This window comes from Dendrobates tinctorius, unplaced genomic scaffold (assembly GCF_039654945.1).
Source record: "Dendrobates tinctorius isolate UK_male_01 unplaced genomic scaffold, ASM3965494v1 ptg000250l, whole genome shotgun sequence".
Taxonomy (NCBI): domain Eukaryota; kingdom Metazoa; phylum Chordata; class Amphibia; order Anura; family Dendrobatidae; genus Dendrobates; species Dendrobates tinctorius.
Genome location: NW_027361917.1, coordinates 7,063,298 through 7,080,191, shown reverse-complemented (window position 1 = coordinate 7,080,191; position 16,894 = coordinate 7,063,298).

Genomic DNA, 16,894 nt, shown 5'->3' with positions numbered 1-16,894 from the left:
TCTATAAACTTTATTCAGCCACGTTTCACCCCTTTTGCATGGATGCCCAGGGCCACGGACCGGGTCACCGCCACTGTGACACATCCCTCTGAGACACCGGCCCGGTACCGAGTAACCCCACTGCCCTGGCGGGCGATCCATTTTTGGCGACATGAACAGGATTTACGAAGCCTGGTGCCCCCGGGTCCTGTGTGCCAGAGACTGTATTGTGTGCCATAGACTACTTGTGCAGTTGCCTCCATAACCCCGCCGCTTGGTGCGGGCGGGAAGAGAAAAGGGGCGTGCCGTTGCGGGTGGAGCCTGCCAGAGAGCGCAAAAATTGAGGTGCTGCGCGGGAAGAGACCAGCGGGCGGGAAGTGAGGAGCAGAGGCCTGCAGTCCTGGCGTCCCCCGATCATCCAGCCTGTGGAGCGGCAACTGGTAAGCCAGTGAGACGCAGAGCCTGGCCACCGTTAACTAGGGGGGCGAAGAGAATGTCTGAGGCAAGAGAAGATGCAGCGGTGAAAGCCACCGCACCCCCCACAGCACCGTAAGATTCAGGGGCAAGCGCAGCTGCGCCTCCAGAGCACCGCAGGAACAAGCGCCCACCGCAGCAGTCCCCATAATGCCGCTGTCCATGCCCTATACCCCGGGAGCGGCCTGGTAACCACAGTACTCAGGGGAGTCACATACCCTGAGTGAATTCAAAGCGATACTGTGCAGTTTGTTTGAGGTGTATCCTCTGTCTGAAAGCCAAACAGTGAACATCCTTATTGGGCAGCTAACTGGTGCAGTGCAAAGAGAGGTAAAGTCCTGGCAGGACAATGATAAAGAGACTGTAAAAAAGATTCTGGCTAAGCTAAGAAGCACCTTTGACACTCGCACTGCAGCTGAAATAAAAATGAGATTCCTTGGGTGTAAGCAAAGAGTGCAGGACAGTATATGGGAATATGCTCTTAACCTGCAGGAGGCGCTGTGAGCCATAAAGCAGATTGACCCAGTGTGAAAGATGGAGACAGACTGTTAAAGGAGCAATTTATTGAGGGACTCCTATCCAGTACCCACAGAGCACAGCTGCGCATCATAGCCCTACAGAACCCTGATCTAGACTTTGCAGACTTTAAAGTCAGGGTTATCCGGGTGCTACATGAACCAAATGTCAGCCATCCAGCGCCCCCTAGGTGTCCAGCGATCACATATCACAAAGAATCAGCATCTTTCCCCCCAAGCCCTGTCGGGCCTGATGCAGACTCTGGATAATGATCCATCTACAGAATTGCGTCTTCAGGTCCAAGAGCTGACCAAAAATAAGGCTGCACTTGCCAAAACTTTGCAGTCCATGCAGGTGTCCTCAAAGGAGAAGATCCAGCTGGCCTCCAGTCCAGAGGATGTCCCGTGGCTACGGAAGAAGAGGATCCCGCCACTCCGAGGGAGAGACAACGATCGCTATGACCAGGACGGACATCCAATCTATCGTCACTGCCGTAAGGCAGGCCACATCGCAAGATTCTGTTATTTAAAAGAGCAAACCCTGGGGCAGAGGGCCAACCCCCAGGAGTAGGACCACAAGGCCCAAAGAACTGGCGAGCCAAGTATGTTGGAGGGCGACCGGTCCTCCAAGTGGTGATTGACGGCATCCCCATGAACGCTTTGCTGGACACTGGCTCTCAGGTGAAAACTATGCCATATATCCTTTACAAAGCAGTATTGGGCTGACTCTGAACTTACTCGCGGCCCAAGTGATGAGCTGACAGTAGTTGCCAGCAATGGTCAGTCTTTGCTGCAAGTAGGATGTAAAGAGATTACCATTAAAGTGAGGCAAGTAGAGTTAAAATCTCAAGGTCTGATAGTTGTAGACATTGATCAACGAGAATGTAATCCAATGATGACCTTAGGTACTAATGTGATTGAAAATTGTCTTGCCGAGGTTATTGTTTTGTTGCAACAGGTAGCCGAGACTGCTGGCTCCAGTGAACGAGTCCTGCAGAAGGAGATCAAGGCCCTGATGCAAAGACAGCAGGTAGAACTCTCTGGCGGAGAAATTGGCAGCGTCAGAGAGTGAGTGTGAGTCATTCCCCATTGTGATACCCCCAGATGTGAAATGTTAATTTGGTGTCGGGCAGCCATAGGCCTATGAGGAAAAGATTACCAAGCATTGGTAGAGCCAGTGTACTCTGATAGCCGGCCCACTGTCCTGACAGCCAGGGGGGTAGTTGATGTTCGCAAAGGGAGAGTACCTGTACGCCTCTTGAATTGTGGGGAGGAGGAGGCCACAATACCTCGGTATGCCACAGTTGCTAAGCTGTTTACTGTCAGTAACAACGCAAAACAGGCAGCAGAGCCCTTGGTCTCATCCGACCAGGCAGAGGACAATGGCTCTGAAAAGCAGCTGGAGGAGTGGTGTCAGCAGCTGCATGTGGGAACTGACTCCACCCCTTCATACCAAAAGAATGGGGTTTACCGAGTGGCTCAGGAGTATGAACGGGTATTCAGTAAACACCCCCTAGACTTTGGGAAGGCAAAAGGGGTTCAACACCATATCCCCACTGGAGATCAACCACCCATTAAACAAAGGTACCGGCCTATACACTGTCATGATCCAGCGTGGATCTGACAGTTTAAATGGATAAGTGAACTTTTTTTCCTTTGGCTAGGTGCCAAAGTGGGTTGATTGCCCCCGGTGGCCATTAGAATTATTACACGTGGTGTTGTTCATTCTAGTTGCCCTGGTGGTGGTGAGCGGTAATGCACATTAGTTTATTTGGTTTAATCTGCACTTAATTACAAATCAGGTGTTAGGCTCTATAAAAGGGAGTCAGGTGGGTTCAGTCACTGTTGGTGATATTGTGTGTTAGTCATTCACAAGGAAGCCTGGGTGAATGAAGGAGCTGAACATAAGTCTTGCGCAGCCCAGCCAGAGGGGACGAGTGGCAGCTAGGTGGTCTGCAAGAAGGGCTGGCATGGCGTGATGGAGTCACAGTTTATGGTGTTTGCATGGCTTGGTGGAGTGGCGACGATGGTGAGAGTTGCACTCACCATGCTGGACCTGGTTGCTGAGAGCTGGACTCAAGCATGCTTGACTTTTTGGGCAGAAGCTGAACTCATCATTGGGACTCTGTTACTGGACTGCTGCAATTGGTGGTGGACTCTGCTCCTAGGCTGCACTATGGTGATGGATCCGATTATGGTGATGGCTCCGGGTGGAGAAGATGCACATAAGTGGTGGGCTCTGTTGCTAGGAGCGTACGCAACAGAGCAAAGCTAAGTGGTGTTTCCCCTGTTTTGTCATCTTTCCTCATGTGTGTTTTAGTGCAGTGGTGGGATTAGTTTCCGCACCGACCAATTCCCTAGTGAGGGTTTAGGTCAGGACGAGCTAGGGTTTTTAGGTTCCTGTTGCGCGCCCGGTGCGGAACCGGCATAGGGAACGTTAGGAGTGCATGGACACTGGCTCAGGGGAGCTCAGGAGGTCTCCACGTCCCTATTCCCTATCGCAGGGCCCACCATTGTTAATGTTTCCCAGGTTTCCCTTATTTAAATTCGCCTTACTGGAGGCGGGGTTTCCAGACTTGTATATACGTGTAATGTCTAAATTCGCCAGTTGGAGGCAGTGTATCCAGCTGCACGTGTTTATTATTTAAAGTCACCCCACTGGAGGCGGTGTATCCAGGGTCACGTGCGTCACATGGGTTCGCCTTGCGGTACTCGCTGCGTCCAGACACACGTGACCGTGACATACCCCCAACACAATATCAATGTGCCAAAAGTATGTTGCAGGAAATGAAGGAAGCTGGGGTGATCAGAGATAGTTGTAGCCCCTGGGCAGCCCCAATAGTCTTTGTGAAAAGGAAAGATGGTACCATGAGAATGTGTGTTGATTACAGAAAGATTAGCAGCATTACACATAAGGATGCCTATCATTACCCAGAATTGAAGAGTCATTAGCTGCACTTAAAACTGCTAACTATTTTTCCACCTTAGATCTCACTATTGGTTATTGGCAGGTTCCCGTGGCAGCGGCAGACAAGGAGAAAACAGCGTTTACCACACCAATGGGTCTCTGCGAGTTCAACTACATGCCGTTCGGGCTCTGCACCGCCCCAGGGACATTTCAACGGCTAATGGAGTGCTGTCTTGGACACAAGAACTTTGAGACAGTTCTGTTGTACCTTGATGATGTCATTGTTTTCTCCAACACTTATGAAGACCATCTGGAGCACCTGGCTGAGGTGTTCGAAGCTATGTCCAACTTTGGCCTGAAAGTCAAGCCATCCAAATGCCGCCATCCAAATGCCACCTCCTGAAGCCCAAGGTACAGTACAGTACCTCGGTCATGTGGTGAGCGCAGAAGGTGTGGCACCAGATCCTGACAAAGTCACTGTCATCCGGGACTGGCAGAAGCCCAGCAACCTCCATGAAATACGTCAATTCCTCGGGTTGGTAGGCTACTACCGAAGGTTCATCAAAGGCTTCACTGAGATAGCCACACCTATGCAAAATCTTCTGGTGGGCCAGCCCAAGAAAGCCAGGAAGAAGAGTCCTACATTTGAGTGGAATGAGGAACTGGAGAGGTCCTTCACTCGACTGAAAATGGCTCTCACAGGAGATGAAGTTCTGGCCTACCCAGATTATGACCAACCATTTGTTCCGTATACTGATGCCAGCAACGTGGGACTGGGAGCAGTACTGTCACAGGTACAGAATGGCAAAGAAAGAGTGATCTCCTACACCAGCAGGAAGCTTTGTCCCACTGAAAGGAACCCTAACAACTACAGTTCCTTCATACTGGAGTTCCTTGCCATAGTCTGGGCTGTGACTGAACGATTCAAGCATTACCTGGCTTCAGCCAAGTTTACCATCTTCACGGATAACAACCCGCTGACTCACTTGGAAACTGCAAAACTAGGTGCACTGGAGCAGCGATGGATGGCCCGGCTATCTAACTATGAATTTACCATCAAGTACCAAGCGGGGCACAAGAATGCCAATGCTGATGCGCTAATATCAATACAAAAAATGGTGGGGGGAACAAGAGGCGCAATAGTGCCCTATCACTAGTGACACTTCAAGTATGAGCGGTATAATACAGTTCCACTCACCTATTCCAGTTGTGTAACCCACAACTGGCTTGAGAGCATATCACAGAATCAGCTGCTGCAGGACCTCCACCCACCACTCGCACGTGGAAAAACCTTCAGAAAGTTGTGGGAAGCAGGGTGTGTTGCAGTCCGCGCTGCTGAGATTAACAAATCACCTGGGATGTAAGATGTTGTAGCAGGGATATCCCTGAGGAAGGTGCCAGGAAGGGCACCGAAACGCGTAGGAGGAAATAAAGGAGTACACTGCTACAACATCTTGCATCCCAGGTGATTTGTTAATCTCGGCAGCGCGGACTGCAACACACCCTGCTTCCCACAACTTTCTGAATGCTGATGCGCTGTCCTGAATGCCCAATCTGCCAGATGCAGGTGAAGACCCTGAGGCACTCGAAGAAATAGAGTCACCTGCCTTCCACCGGCCAATTGCGGCCCAACGTGCTCAAGGAGTGAGAAACAGATGATCTATCATGAAAGAGGCCACCCTAAATCCATTGCCTCATCATGACTGGGCAGAAACGCAGGATAGCGACCCCGCAGTCCGCCTGGTAAAGGAGCTACTGTTGTGAGTTCATTTTCCCCTTCACATTTGATGTCTGATGAACTCCCTCTGCTGGTGAAGAGAGGTAGTGAAATTGATTGGGATGGGAAGAACCTGTTATCTGAACTGGCGGAGTGTGATTGGACATCTGGAATTTCTGAGTGGATATAAGGCAGCCGACGCCCTGCAGGGTTTGCTGGTGATCCTTTCTGCTCTGAGCTCTGGCATCCAGTTTTAGTTCCTGTCTACTAAAAGCTAAGTTTTGCCCTGCTATTTTTCCATGAGATTTTGTCTGGTTTCCTTAGTGTTTGTATTCAGCCAGTCCTGGTTGGGACTGGCTGAATTCCATTTTTGTCTCTGATGAGTTGATCTCTTTGCTCTGTTTTCAGAATATACCTGAGTGCTGATATAGTGATTTTGAAGTCTAGCGACTTCAGGGCCTTTTTTCCTATCAGACGGTTGGGACATTTTTGTAGGGTTTTTTGCGGATTGCAGCCAGCATCTTTTCTGTCCTGTCCTATCTAGTTAGTTGGGTCCCATCGTTTGCTCAGCCTGTCTTTCTGTCTGTGTTTGTGTTTTCATTTGTTTTTCACCGACAATACATGTTGGGGGCTGTCTATTGCTTTGGGGTCTGCTCTGGGGCAGTTTAGATTTCCCCTTTCCTTCTTTAGGCTTATGTAGTTCTCCAGCTGTGACGAGGGGTCTAGGGCACCGTAGGAACCCCCCACGGCTACTGTTAGTTGTGGTGAATAGGATCAGGGGTCTGCAATCCGATAGCTACCAACCTCTCCGGTTTTCTGGACTTAGCTTGTGTTTTTGTTTTCTCCTCCTCCGGTGACTCATTCATAACAGAATCACCAGCCATACCGCAGATTCTAGGGTACTCAATAGCAGGAAAAAATTGTAAAAAAAAAAAAAAAAAAAAGAGTCAGAATTTTTTTTTTTGTGTATATTTTTTCCTCTATTTCTCTGAGGCCGTAGGAGGAATTTTTTTCTCAATGGAGATTGAGCAATTGTCTGATTGTGTGGAGCAGCTTACTGCTTAAGTGCAGGGAATTTCCGCCTACCTTGCTCATTCACATGCTGCTGAACCAAAAATCCCTACTCCTGATGTGTTTTTTGGGGACCGGTCTAAATTTTTGAATTTCAAAAATAATTGTAAATTATTTTTTGCCTTGAAGCCTAACTCATCGGGGAGCTCCGCGCAGCAGGTTAAAATTGTCATCTCTTTGCTGCGCGGCGATCCCCAGGATTGGGCGTTTTCTTTGAAACCTGATGATCCTATTCTGACTGATGTGAACGCATTTTTTCAGGCCTTGGGGTTGTTGTATGATGAACCTAATACTATTGATCAGGCTGAAAAGGCCCTGTTGGCATTGAGCCAGGGTCAAGATTCTGCAGAGTTGTACTGTCAAAAATTCCGAAAGTGGGCGGTCCTTACTACCTGGAATGATGGTGCCTTGGCAGCTCTCTTTCGGAAGGGTTTGTCAGAAACCGTAAAAGATACTATGGTGGGATTTCCTGTTCCCTCTGGTCTTGACGATTCTATGTCATTAGCCATTCAGGTTGATCGGCGTTGGCGTGAACGCGAAACTGTACGAGAGGTGTTGCCACCTGTTGAACAAATGTCTGAACCTATGCAATGTGATAGAGTTTTGTCTAGGGCGCAACGTCAGGAGTTCAGAAGGCGTAATAAGCTGTGATTTTTCTGTGGTGATGCCTCTCATATGATTTCTGTCTGCCCTAAACGAGAGAAACGTTTTGCACACACATTTGCTGTGGGTGGTGTTCAACCTAAGTTTCTTCTGGTAATTACTCTGATCTGCTCCCTGTCCACATTTTCCGCTAAGGCTTTTGTGGATTCAAGAGCAGCTCTGAACCTGATGGACTTGGATTTTGCTAAACGTTGTGGGTTTCCTATGACACCTCTGCGGACGCCTATTCCTTTGAGGGGTATTGATGCTACTCCTTTGGCGAAGAATAAACCTCAGTTTTGGACCCAGGTGGTAATGCGGGTCGCCCCAGACCATCAAGAAAATTGCATAATTTGCATGATACCATCGTTCTGGGGTTTCCCTGGTTGCAAATCCATAATCCAGTTTTGGATTGGAAATCTGGGTCTGTGGTGAGTTGGGGTTGTCGTTGTGCCCTTAGTGACGCTCCTGTTTTCTCCACCTCTCCCCAGTCGCATGATGTTCCTGACTATTTGGCTGATTTTTATGATGTATTTAGTGAGAATGAGTCTGCATCTTTGCCTCCTTCATAGGAGTTATGACTGTGCAATTGAGCCCTGGGTGTAAATTTCCCAAGGGTCGACTTTTCAATTTATCTGTACCCGAGCACGAGGCTATGCGATCCTATATTAAGGAGTCGTTGGAGAAGGGTCATATTAGACCATCCTCTTCACCCTTAGGTGCTGCGTTTTTTTTTGTGGCCAAGAAAGATGGTTCATTAAGGCCTTGTATTGACTATCGTTCCCTCAACAAAATTACTGTTAAATATCAGTATCCGTTACCCCTGATTTCTGATCTATTCTCCAGAGTTAAAGGTGCTTGCTGGTTTACCAAGCTTGACCTCAGGGGGGCGTATAATCTTATTCGCATTAAGCAGGGGGATGAATGGAAGATGGCATTTAATACTCCGGAGGGACATTTTGAGTACCTGGTGATGCCTTTTGGGCTCACTAATGCCCCTTCTGTCTTCCAGTGCTTCATGAATGATATTTTCCGAGATTTTGTGGATAAATTTTTGATCATCTATCTGGGTGATATTTTGATCTTTTCCAAGGATTGGGACTCTCATGTGGAACATGTTCGGACTGTGTTCCGGATTTTGAGGGAGAACTCCCTGTATGTCAAGGGATCGAAATGCCTTTTTGGTGTACAGAGGATTTCATTTTTGGGATTTATTTTGTCTCCGTCAACTATTGAAATGGACCCGGCCAAGGTACAGGCCATTTATGATTGGGTTCAGCCCACTTCTTTGAAGGCCCTCCAGAAGTTTTTGGGTTTTGCTAATTTTTATCGTAAATTTATAGCTAATTTTTCTGGTATTGCCAAACCATTGACTGATTTGACTAAGAAGGGTGCTGATGTGCTGAATTGGTCTCCGGAGACTGTTTCTTCCTTTCAGGAGCTGAAGCGAAGGTTCACTTCTGCCCCGGTTTTGCGGCAACCTGATGTCTCACTCCCGTTTCAGGTAGAGGTGGACGCTTCTGAGATTGGTGCAGGAGCTGTTTTGTCCCAAAAAGATCCTGTAACATCTAAAATGAATCCCTGTGCTTTCTTTTCCCGAAAGTTCTCCCCATCCGAACGTAACTATGATGTGGGGAATCGGGAACTGCTATCCATGAAATGGGCATTTGAGGAGTGGAGACATTGGTTGGAGGGAGCTAAACATCAAGTCGTGGTCCTTACTGACCACAAGAATTTGATTTACCTGGAGTCGGCCAAACGCTTGAATCCTAGACAGGCTAGGTGGGCCTTGTTTTTCACACGTTTTGATTTTGTGGTCTCTTTTCTTCTGGGCACTAAGAATGTCAAGGCAGACGCCCTCTCTAGGAGTTTCTTTGCTGATTCTCCTACTGTGACCAAGCCTGCTACCATCTTAGGTAAGGGGGTAGTTCTTTCTGCCATCTCGCCTGATTTGAGACGTGCTCTGGAAGAGTTTCAGGAGGACAAACCTGAGCGTTGTCCCATTGGAAAATTGTATGTTCCTGACCAGTGGAGGAAGAGAGTGATGTCTGAGGTTCATTGCTCCGCATTGGCTGGTCATCCAGGTATTTTTGGTACTAGAGATTTGGTGAGTCTGTCTTTTTGGTGGCCCGCCTTGTCTCGTGATGTCAGGAATTTTGTGCAGTCCTGTGGGACTTGCTCCCGATCTAAACCTTGTTCTCGCTCTAGTGGGTTGTTGATGCCTTTGCCGGTGCCCAGGAGGCCATGGACCCATATTTCAATGGATTTTATCTCTGATATGCCTGTCTCTCAGAGAATGACTGTTATTTGGGTTATTTGTGATAGATTCTCTAAGATGGTCCATCTTGTAACACTCCCTAAGTTGCCATCTTCCTCAGAGTTGGTGCCCTTGTTTTTGCAACAGGTGGTTCGCTTGCACGGGATTCCTGAGAACATTGTATCTGACAGAGGAGTTCAGTTTGTTTCTAGATTTTGGAGGACTTTCTGTTCCAAGCTGGGAATTCAGTTGTCCTTCTCCTCTGCGTTTCACCCTCAGACCAATGGGCAGACGGAGAGAACAAACCAGACTTTGGAGTCGTAGTTGAGATGTTTTATTTCTGCTGATCAGGATGATTGGGTTTCATTTTTGCCCTTGGCCGAATTTGCTTTAAATAATAGAGCTAGTTCTGCCACTTTGATGTCACCTTTTTTTTGTAACTTTGGGTTTCATCCTCGATTCTCTTCAGGGCAGGTGGAGTCTTCTGCCTGCCCAGGTGTTGACACTGTGGTGGAGAGAATGCACCAGATCTGGGACCAAGTGGTGGATAAGTTGTCTCTCTCCCAGGAAAAGGCCCAGCGGTTTTCCAACCGGCATGGGACCATTGGTCCCCGGTTTAAGGTGGGTGATATGGTTTAGTTGTCATCAAAGAATATCTCTATGAAGGTGGCTTCTACAAAGTTTAAACCTAGATTTATTGGACCTTACAAGATTTTGGAGATTCTTAATCCAGTCTCTTTTCGATTGGCTCTTCCTGTTACATTCAAGATCCATAACGTGTTTCATAAGTCTCTGTTAAAGAGGTTTGTTGAGCCAGTAGTTCCTGTGGTGGCACCTCCTGACCCTGTATTGGTTGAAGGTAATGTGGAATATGAGGTTGAGAAGATACTGGATTCTCGTCTGGTTAGACGGAGACTCCAGTATTTGGTTTAATGGAAGGGTTATGGCTAGGAGGATAATTCTTGGGTCCCTGCATCCGATATTCATGCCGAAAGATTGGTTCGTGCTTTTCATCGGGCCCATCCTGATCGCCCTGGTGGTGTGGATGAGGGTTCGGTGACCCCTCCTCAAGGGGGAGGTACTGTTGTGAGTTCATTTTCCCCTTCACCTTTGATGTCTGATGAACTCCCTCTGCTGGTGAAGAGAGGTAGTGAAATTGATTGGGATGGGAAGAACCTGTTATCTGAACAGGCGGAGTGTGATTGGACATCTGGAATTTCTGAGTGGATATAAGGCAGCCGACGCCCTGCAGGGTTTGCTGGTGATCCTTTCTGCTCTGAGCTCTGGCATCCAGTTTTAGTTCCTGTCTACTAAAAGCTAAGTTTTGCCCTGCTATTATTCCATGAGATTTTGTCTGGTTTCCTTAGTGTTTGTATTCAGCCAGTCCTGGTTGGGACTGGCTGAATTCCATTTTTGTCTCTGATGAGTTGATCTCTTTGCTCTATTTTCAGAATATACCTGAGTGCTGATATAGTGATTTTGAAGTCTAGCGACTTCAGGGCCTTTTTTCCTATCAGACGGTTGGGACTTTTTTTGTAGGGTTTTTTGTGGATTGCAGCCAGCATCTTTTCTGTCCTGTCCTATCTAGTAAGTTGGGCCCCATCGTTTGCTCAGCCTGTCTTTCTGTCTGTGTTTGTGTTTTCATCTGTTTTTCACCGACAATACATGTTGGGGGCTGTCTATTGCTTTGGGGTCTGCTCTGGGGCAGTTTAGATTTCCCCTTTCCTTCTTTAGGCTTATGTAGTTCTCCGGCTGTGACGAGGGGTCTAGGGCACCGTAGGAACCCCCCCACGGCTACTGTTAGTTGTAGTGAATAGGATCAGGGGTCTGCAATCCGATAGCTACCAACCTCTCCGGTTTTCTGGACTTAGCTTGTGTTTTTGTTTTCTCCTCCTCCGGTGACTCATTCATAACAAGCTACTGTCACAAGCTGACTCACACCCAGGTCCAGATGCTCCTGAAGAAACCCAGCAGTTGTGGAAGGAAAGAGGCAGGCTGTTCATCTATGAGGGAAAGCTGTGTCGGAGGAGTATCAATGCCCGCACTCATGAGTTGGTCTGACAGGTGGTAGTCCCAAAGAGGGAGGCATCGATGGTCTTGGAAGCATACCACAATGGAGCTGGACACTTTGGATGGAAGAAGTTGGAGGCCTTGCTCCGAGAGAGATTCTACTGGGCTGGTATGAGGAAGGCCATTGAAAATTGGTGCCGGGAGTGTGGACAATGCAACCTGCGCAGGAAGGACCGTAACAGCCAGCGAGCTCCTTTGCCGCCAATAATAACTAAACAGCCACTTGAGTTGGTAGCCCTGGACCATGTGAAGCTGGTCCCAAGCCGTTCAGGCTCCGTTTATGCTCTTACCATCGTTGACCACTACTCGAGATTCCTGGTAGTCGTGCCTGTCAAGGATCAAACAGCCAGGACAGCAGCCACAGCATTCCAACAGCACTTTTGTCGACCACACGGATATCCCGAGCGAGTGCTTACAGATCAAGGTCCAGCCTTTGAGGCAGAAGTGTTCCAGGAATTCTGTAACTTGTATGGTTGCAAGAAGATCAGGACAACACCGTACCATCCACAGACCAATGCCATGTGTGAAAAGATGAATCAAGTGGTGATCGATCTACTGAAGACCTTGCCTTTGGAAGAGAGGAATCTGTGGCCAGAGAAGTTGCCAGATCTGGTAGACCTCTGCAATCACATTCCTGTGAATTCCACCAACTGCACTCCAGCCTGCCTAATGAGAGCGAGGCCTGGCAAGCTGCCTATTGATTTGGATATGGGAGTCCTTACACCTGAGGTGACATCACCAGATGCTGACTGGGATACAGAACGGCAGCAGCAGTACCGTAAAGTACAAGAGTGCGTGGAAAAGAGTCTAGCGCAGGCAAGACAAAATCTGGAAAAGAACTACAATCAACATGCACCTGCAGTTCCCCTGTCACCAGGAGAACAAGTCCTAAAGAGGAAAAGGATGCATAAATTGGATGACCAATGGGAAGTTGAACCCTATACCGTCCTACCATCAAACTTTGACAACACCAAAGTGTGCCTTATCAGTAGGGATGGAGGAGAAACCTCATAAGCAGTGTCGAGGGATTATCTGAAACTGTGCCCTGACCAACTAAAGGACAGGATGGAAGAGCAAAACAACCTTCATCCCATAGAGGAAGAAGAAGAAAAGGTCAGCACTGTACTCGGATAATTCCCTGCAAATTGGACTAGAGCGAATCAGGCCATAGTGGTGCCAGTTTTGACCTTTCCCCAACTGGTAGTGCAAGAAGAAGTGACTCAAGACCACTCTGAAAGCCAGCAAGTACAGGCAGGTGGGTGGGTTTGTAGGTAACCGGCCCGCCCAACTCCCGAGTTACCTGGAGACTTCTCCCTTATACCTTGAAATAACACCTCAGCAATATCATTGCTGATCAATACGCATAACTAAGTCTCCATCTCAAAGCCACCCACTTTGAGATACATAACCATCCTTCACGATTCTGCCACTCATCCTTTCTCTTGGAACCCCCACACAGCGCCCCCTAGCGGATAAAGTGGTTACTACACCACAGAACATATAATAAACAGGTTGATTATATTTCAGACTAATAAAGGATCAACCACGGTTAATGTACCCTTGATATCCTAAGTGTCGAACAACCTATGGCCCCACTTTTTATTCAGTGGATCCACAGCTAAACACGCTATCAGAATTGACATACCAAGTAAGTGTACAAATAAGCTCACTAAAAGCTGATAAAACAATATACTGATTCTACTTACATTTTTCAGGGACCAAGGCTCTATGCTATCTACAAGCAGCATCAGGTTATAATTTATAACCCTCTCAACTTTTCTCATCTCACGTGCATTGGATGCATCCAACATTCTATCACCTGCAATTATGCAAGTGAGTACACCATTTACTCCCTTGAAGCAAATTCATGGTTCTATGCATGGTATTTTCCCCCTTTAGCTCTTAAACTTATTTTAGCACAGTGTTGTAATCTATCTTTTCAAGTTTAGCACATGCGTCAAGCAAGGGATGTGCGTCAAACCAGTTAGGCCCAGATCTGCTATGAGATTTTGCCTGTTATCGCAAACCGCCAGGCCGGGCAAGAGTTTCACCGGTTTCATCCACTCATCTGCCTGTTGTTTGATCCCAGTCTACAACTCCTGTGCATTGTGGGATTTGTCCCCCAAACAGAGGAGTTTAAGATGAAACTGCTGTTGTTTTCCCCTGGCTGTGCGCAAGTTGGTAGTGCAGGTCTTCCTGTGACCGAATGAGGAGGCAGCGGAAGAAGAGTAGGAGGAGGATGGAACCTGGACACATAAATGTCCAGCAATACTAGGTGGTGGTAGGACGAGGTAGAACGCCTTTCGCCTCTGCCCCAGCCGCCACTACATTTACCAAGTGGTCAGATGTAACATCAGGGGTGGATTAAGGGTAGCCAGGGCCCGGGGCAGTTCAGACTCTGTGGGCCCCCCTCGTCACGTGACGGGGGTCACGAATCGTAGAGCCACACTCCACATAGAGAATAATGGAGCCTCCAGCACCGACCTCCACCCGCAGAGCCACACTCTACATAGAGAATAATGGGGCCTCCAGCACCGACCTCCACCCGCAGAGCCACACTCTACATAGAGAATAATGGAGCCTCCAGCACCGACCTCCACCTGCAGAGCCCCACTCCACATAGAGAATAATGGAGCCTCTGGCACAGACCTCCACCCGCAGAGCCGCACTCCACATAGAGAATAATGGAGCCTCCAGCACCGACCTCCACCCGCAGAGCCCCACTCCACATAGAGAATAATGGAGCCTCCAGCACCGACCTCCACCCGCAGAGCCACACTCCACATAGAGAATAATGGAGCCTCCGGCACCGACCTCCACCCGCAGAGCCGCACTCCACATAGAGAATAATGGAGCCTCTGGCACAGACCTCCACCCGCAGAGCCGCACTCCACATAGAGAATAATGGAGCCTCCGGCACCGACCTCCACCCGCAGAGCCGCACTCCACATAGAGAATAATGGAGCCCCGGCACCGACCTCCACCCGCAGAGCCACACTCCACATAGAGAATAATGGAGCCTCCAGCACCGACCTCCACCCGCAGAGCCACACTCCACATAGAGAATAATGGAGCCTCCGGCACCGACCTCCACCCGCAGAGCCGCACTCCACATAGAGAATAATGGAGCCTCTGGCACAGACCTCCACCCGCAGAGCCGCACTCCACATAGAGAATAATGGAGCCTCCGGCACCGACCTCCACCCGCAGAGCCGCACTCCACATAGAGAATAATGGAGCCTCCAGCACCGACCTCCACCCGCAGAGCCACACTCCACATAGAGAATAATGGGGCCTCCAGCACTGACCTCCACCTGCACTCCACATAGAGAATAATGGAGCCTCCAGCACCGACCTCCACCCGCAGAGCCGCACTCCACATACATGGCTGCTCTCAGTGCTCTGTGCTGTGCGCACAGGACCTGTGATGAGGTCACAGGAGGGGAGGAGACAGGGGTCACATGATCGGGGGCCCTGACACCTTACCTCCTGTGATCTCATCACAAGCCTTTGCACGCTACCAGCAGCATCAGCGTTCACGCTACTTGTAGATGCTGCTGGTAGCAGAGCATAATGCCGCCCCCACGGTCACTCACTTTTAGGTGGGGAGAAGATGGAGTGCCATTGCAGCAGCCAGCAGGAATGTGGTGGGGGCCCCCTTAGAAGCTCTTGTGGTGGGGGCCCCGGGGCTGAAGCCCCGCCTGCCCTGCCTATAATCCGGCCCTGCGCGGTGGCGGATTATAATGGGGCAATTTACTGGCCTGGGCTGGGGGCCCCTTAACCCCACTGGGCCCGGGGCAACTGCCCAAATTGACCTCATTATAATCCACCACTGTGTAACATCACTGGCCATGCTTACTGGTCCACGTATTAATAGTTATGTGGACCTTGCCACTGATAGCACAGCGCAGTGCATACTTGATTTGGTATGCAACATGTTAGTGCATGGCAGGGATGGCCCGCCTGGAAAAGTAGTGGCAACTTGGAACAACCACAAACATCACTTTTTTAAAACTGTATGACTTCACCAGCCGGAATGGTAGCATTTCAAAGCCCAGTCCTTTTTAAATGCTGTCATTCAGTACCATAGCTCGTGGGTGGCTAGGCTGGTATCTTCTCTTTCTCTCGAAGATTTGGGGGATGGAATGCTGAACACTTCCATGGAACGGTGTGGAGATGCTCGATGACACTGGTGGTGGTCATGCTGTCATATCCACTCTTTGCGTGTAGGAAGGTAGCCCTGTTGAATGTGAGCGAGAGGAAGAGTCTGAGACTGCAGCAGGAGAGGGAGCAGGAGGAGGCTCAGATCTTTCATGGTTTTTAAGATGTGTACTTCACTGCACCTCATGTCTGGAATTCAGATGCCTAGTCATACAGGTGATGCTCAGGTTCAGAACATTTATGTCTCGCTTCAAGGTCCGACGGCACAGAGTGCAAACCACCCGTCGCTTGTCGGCAGCACATTCCCTGAATAAATGCTACACCAGGGAGCGCTTACAATTTTTGTTTGTAAGTTAAGACTTTTTTCTGCCCACTCTTCCATAAAAGACAAATCTATGGAGTGTACGGCTTTTTGTGGTGGTATGGACATATACTGCAGTCTCTGCTTGGGAACTCTGTGCTGCATCTCTGATTAATGCCATCATTGCTTAGGCTGAGAGTTTTGGTGGGTGTCCCTCTCTTGGCAGGTTTGTTGTGGTGCCATGCTCTTTCCATTTGGATGATAATGGATTTGATGGAGCTCCTGGGGATCATCAAAGATTGGGATTTTTTTATAACCTAACACTGTGCTTTTCAACAACTTTGTCCCTTTGTTTGGAGATCTCCTTGGTCTTCATGGTGTTTTTTGGTTAGTGATGTCTCTTGCTTAATGGTGTTGCAGCCCCTGTGGCCTTTCAGAAAAGCTGTATGTACTGACAGACCGCACGACACTTAGATTTCACACAGGTGGACTTCCTTTCACTAAGCATGTGACTTATGAAGGCGATTGCTTACACCAGAAATTTTTAGGGGCTTCATCGAAAAAGGGGTGACTACATATGCACATGACAATTTTTAGTTAATTGATCCCATAATTTTAATTTATGACTATATTTTTCTCACTTTACCAACTTAAGCTATTTAGTGCTGATGCATCACACACAAATCAAATTACAAAAATATTTCAACACGCTGTAATGTAATAAATTAGATATAAATCCAAGGGGGATGAATACTGTCACAAGCCACTGTATATGGCCTGGCTTAGACCCTGCTTCTTT